General features: G+C 47.5%; 1 long non-coding RNA gene across 1 annotated transcript; it reads right to left on the reverse strand.

Moving 5' to 3' along the window:
• Nucleotides 1-464: 464 nt before the first annotated feature.
• LOC142015789 (uncharacterized) lies at nt 465-4,448 on the reverse strand. Its single transcript, XR_012646226.1, has 2 exons — nt 4,373-4,448; nt 465-1,455 (listed from the first exon to the last, which is right to left on the reverse strand). It is a non-coding gene; the product is annotated as an uncharacterized LOC142015789 (long non-coding RNA).
• Between the last annotated feature and the right edge of the window lie 915 nt (nt 4,449-5,363).

Here is a 5,363-nt window from a genome sequence, read left to right on the forward strand (position 1 = left end):
TGGGGTCACTGCGAATATTGAAGGTGGGGAAATTGTCCTTATAATGCATAAGGTAATTGTTGTCTTTGCTGAGTCCCAGATGATAGGTATCAAACTTGAAAATAAATTCCAGTTCAGATGTCTCCCTTCGTTATCTGGCAAAACAAAAAAACAGTCATGTAGCATTTTAAAGACTAGCAAAATAAGTTATTAGTTGATGAGCTTTCATGGGACAGACCCACTTCTTCAGACCTACAGCCCCATCACAACAGACTCAATATATAAAGCACAGAGGTCCGAAAATTGTTATCAAGGTTGACAAATCAGAAGTGTGGGGTGGGGAAATTAAGTGTTAGGTCAAATATCAAAGTATGTGAAAGAGTCCTTAAAATGGGTCAGGTAATTGCTGTTGTTGCCTCCTTCTTAAGGTGGCACAGTGGCAGTTCGTGCCCGGTATGCAACGCTGGCCCAATAACACACCGAGAGTGGAAGAAGAATCTTTATTTGGCATGCCAAGTAAGGTGCAGGGGGATCTCTCCTCAAAGCCTGCACACCTTGCAACAAGCAGTGTGCAATACTTATACCTCTCTCCTCCTTTGTTCACCCCCTCCCCACAAACCAGGGGAGAGTCTCTCATAATTCCCTTATCCACTCCCCCAGCTCAAACTGAATTCTTACTGGTCTTATGCCATTCCGCTCTGGTAATTCCCTATTGAGCAGGAGGTCAAGTACCAATAGATTATTAACAAAAAGTAAATTACAGGAAGGTAGAGTTATTCGGTCGTATAGAACATGAACAGGATCTCATTAACAAAACAATACTGAAAATTAAGGAGGATTCACTAACAATGCTAAATTCAATATTGAACCTTATGAGAACATCAATAAGCATTCATTTACAAAACAATGTCTCTATGAGATCAGAATATAATAACGTTTCCCGTGCCAACATTTCCCCCCTTTGAGAACACTCAAGATGTCCCATATTGAGTCTTCTCATATTCCTTACTTAAAACCTGATTCATAGGTAGCATTCCCATTTTGTTATCTCTTAATACATGCATTCCCACTGATTGGTGGAAAAAGTCAACACACCCTTTAAATAATGGCAAACCTACTTGAATCCTAACAAACAGTTACATATTAGCAAATAACGCATTTTGCTACAGCATACAGAATTACTTTCGCTTAAACAACAATTTCAGTCCTAAATCCTCTTCAGCTTCTGGGGTGACACGGCTCACAGTCCACTCCTTTTCCTCAGCCGGTTCGACCTTCTTTAATCGAGTGAAATGGACCCACAGTTTGACTCCTTCTAGTTTAGCAGCAGTTTTTGTGGTCAATAAAACGAGGTGGGGTCCTTTCCACTTCTCTTGAAGGGGCTCCTCTTTCCACGTCCGAAGCAACACGCTGTCTCCTGGCTGAATATCGTGAAGGGGTTGGTCCAACGGAATGGGCTGATTGTCACGAACAAACCTGTGGATTGAAGACATAACAGATGACAGCGACAGCAAATATTTCCTTAAAAACCCCTCCCCTATTCCCCATTCTATACCTGTACCAGGCACCCCATTCATTGGCCATGGTCGCCCAAACAAGATTTCGAATGGGCTTAATCCTAACCTCCCTTTGGGTAATATTCGGGTCCTTAAGAGGGCTAAGGGGAGGGCCTCTGGCCACTTAAGCTGAGCTTCCTGGCACAATTTTGACAAATGTCTTTTCAAAGTCTGATGTTCTCTTTCTGCCACTCCGCTGGCTTGCGGTCTATATGGAATGTGGTATTTCCATGGGATCTTGAGTCCATCTGCTATTTTCTCCACACATCGAGCTGCGAAATGGGTTCCTCGGTCTGATTCAATCCATTCTGGTACTCCGAACCGAGGTACTATCTCCTTTAAAATTTTAGTGATAACCGTGTTGGCCATACAATTTTTACATGGAAATGCCTCTATCCATCCTGTGAAACAGTCCACAAGTACCAGGAGGTACCGAAACCCACTGGTGCGAGGTAGTTCAGTAAAGTCAATTTGCCACACGAGTACCGGTCCCGGGGCTGATGGTAGTGGGGAGGGTACCACGGGTCTTCCTGCTCGGGGATTATTTTTCTGACATACCATACAGTCTCTAACCACCCGTCTGGCTTCATTTCTTATTCCATCTCCTATAAAGTACTTCTCTAATAATTGGATTAGGGCCTTCTGACCTGCATGTGTTCCTTGAACCGTTGGCCTTATCAAGGGTCCGGGAAGCAACACTTGTCCTTTTTCACTTACATACCATCCTTCTCGCAGGTTCAGCTGTAACTGCTCAGCTAACTGCTGTTCTTGGGCAGAGTATTCTGGCTTCTCATGGGGATTTGGGAGAGTGGGAATCAGAGGCAAAAGAGCAATATCTTCTGTATTCGCTACCCGTTTGGCCTCTCGGTCTGCCCGGGCATTACCTCTAGTTACGTCTCCATCCCCCCTTTGGTGAGCTCGACAATGGACAATAGCTACCTCCTTTGGTTCCTGTATAGCCTGGAGGAAAGCCTGGATTTGTTCTCCATATTTGACAGGCTCCCCTTGAGCTGTGAGCATTCCCCTTTCTTTCCAAATTCCAGCATGGGCGTGTGCTACCCCAAATACATACTTAGAGTCCGTCCAAATTGTAACTCGCAGATCCTTAGCCATTTCCAGGGCTCGAGTGAGGGCTATAAGTTCTGCTAGCTGAGCTGATGTACCCACTGGTAAAGGATGGGCCTCAATAGTTTTGTGCAGGCTGACTATCGCATATCCAGCTCTCCTTTTTCCATTTATCACCTGGGAACTGCCATCTGTGAACCACTCTAAGTCCGCATTTAAAAGTGGTTGGTCCTTAAGGTCAGGGCGGCTCGAATATTGAGTGTCAATAGTCTCTAAACAGTCATACTCAATTTCCTCTGTCCCCTTTTCAGGTAACAGGGTGGCTGGGTTCAAAGTTGGACTGGTTACCAACTTAACTTCTGCATTCTCTAGCAACGACGCTTGGTACTTTGTGAGTCGGGCTTGCGTGAGCCAAAGCCCTCCTTTTGCCTCCAGCAGGGCTTGGACAGCGTGTGGGGTGTTGACCTCAACTTCCCCTCCCAAAGTGAGTTTTCCTGCCTCCTCTAAGACGATGGCTGCAGCCGCCACCGCCCGCAGGCACGCTAGCCAGCCTCTAGCAACAGTATCTATTTGTTTAGAGAAGTAAGCCACAGGTCGCTTCCAACTTCCCACCTTTTGAGTTAATATTCCCAGGGCCACTCCCTTCCTTTCATGCACATACAGCTGAAATGGTTTAGTAACATCTGATAGACCTAGGGCTGGAGCTTCCATTACACGCACAATAATTTTAAAGCTTTAAATGCATGTTGAGCCTCTTTTGTAAAACGGAACAAGTCTCTGTCACTTTCTTTAACACACTCGTACAGAGGCTTAACCAGTACCCCATAATCAGGTATCCATAATCTGCAAAATCCTGCCATTCCCAAAAAGGCACGCAGTTGTTTCCTATTGCTGGGCTCAGGGATTTGACAAATAGCTTTTTTTTTTTTTTTTTTTTCGCTCCTGCCAAGTTCATGCCTTTGTCTTGCTTCCTCCCTGGCTTTTGTTACAACCTGGTTACGCTCCACTTCAGACAACAGGGTTCTCATTAGGACCTGACAGTCATTCCAATCAGGCTTGTGACTGGCTAAACACCCTTTGAAAATTGAAATAAAGCGGCTAGGATCCGTGGAAAACTCCCTGGCTTGGGGTTTAAAAGTTGCCAAATCGATCGGATTAAAGGGCACATGGGTCTACACCTGCATAGTAGTAGCCTGTTGATCCGCAGCTCCCAGTCTGTCAACCACTGTTTCAGTCACTAATAGATACAGTTTAACTGAGGGGGCTATTCCCAAATTATGGGAAACCCTTTCCCTGTATGGAGGGGGTGTGGGTGCAGAAGCCGAAGGGGGGTCCTGGTGACAGTTTACATTAGGCTTATTTACAATTGGTTGTACTACACATGTTAATCCACACATTTCCTGCAAGTCTGGTCTATTTCTAAGATATTCAAAACACTGGCCATTCATATGTTCTTCCCATTTACCGGTACGTTGTAAGAACAAAAGCAGCTGCAATATGGTGTTATAATTTAGGGATCCCTCTGGTGGCCACCGCTCCTGCCCTTCTAAGTTATATTGTGGCCACTCTACTGTGCACAGTCTCCTTAGTCTAGATTTGGTCGTGGGGTCCCCCCCTATAATTTTCCAATGTTTCAAAACACAACCCAAGGGAGTATTATCCTTGGGGCTACTTTGACCTAGTCCCATCCTTATCACAACCTATTGCCCCAGCCCTGTATTGGCCGTCCGGCGTCCCGGAAGTCCCTTTCACAAAAAGGGACTGGGTTTTACCTGTCCAGAGGTCCGGCTCTCGCCGCTCCACCCTCTGTTTCCTCTCTCTCTTCCACGTTGCTGCGTTGCACCGTTGTGTCGTCCCCAGCAGGGGCTGCGGAACCCGGACGCCGAGTTCCCCAGTAAAATTACCGGTGCGCGCTGGAAGTCTGACGCCGTCTCCCGCTACCCCCGCCAAGAGGCGAGCTGGGCAAGGCTTTAATTTAGAGTGCCCACCCAGGGACGCCAAAACTGTTGCCTCCTTCTTAAGGGCTGCGTCTACACGTGCACGCTACTTCGAAGTAGCGGCAGTAACTTCGAAATAGCGCCCGTCACGTCTACACGTGTTGGGCGCTATTTCGAAGTTGAAATCGACGTTAGGCGGTGAGACGTCGAAGTCGCTAACCCCATGAGCGGATGGGAATAGCGCCCTACTTCGACGTTCAACATCGAAGTAGGGACGTGTAGACGATCCGCGTCCCGCAACATCGAAATAGCGGGGTCCTCCATGGCGGCCATCAGCTGGGGGGTTGAGAGATACTCTCTCTCCAGCCCTTGCGGGGCTCTGTGGTCACCGTGGGCAGCAGCCCTTAGCCCAGGGCTTCTGGCTGCTGCTGCTGCAGCTGGGGGTCCGTGCTGCATATACAGGGTCTGCAACTAGTTGTTGGCTCTGTGTATCTTGCACTGTTTAATGAAAGTGTGTCTGGGAGGGGCCCTTTAAGGGAGCGACTTGCTGTTGAGTCCGCCCCGTGACCCTGTCTGCAGCTGTGCCTGGCTCCCTTATTTTGATGTGTGCTACTTTGCCGTGTAGACGTTCCCTCGCTGTGCCTATTTCGATGTTGGGCTGAGCAACGTCGAAGTTGAACATCGACGTTGCCAGCCCTGGAGGACGTGTAGACGTTATTCATCGAAATAGCCTATTTCGATGTCGCAACATCGAAATAAGCTATTTCGAAGTTGGGTGCACGTGTAGACGTAGCCAAGGTGGCACAGTGGCAGTTCGTGCCCGGTA

Source organism: Carettochelys insculpta, chromosome 7, assembly GCF_033958435.1.
Source record: "Carettochelys insculpta isolate YL-2023 chromosome 7, ASM3395843v1, whole genome shotgun sequence".
NCBI lineage: Eukaryota > Metazoa > Chordata > Testudines > Carettochelyidae > Carettochelys > Carettochelys insculpta.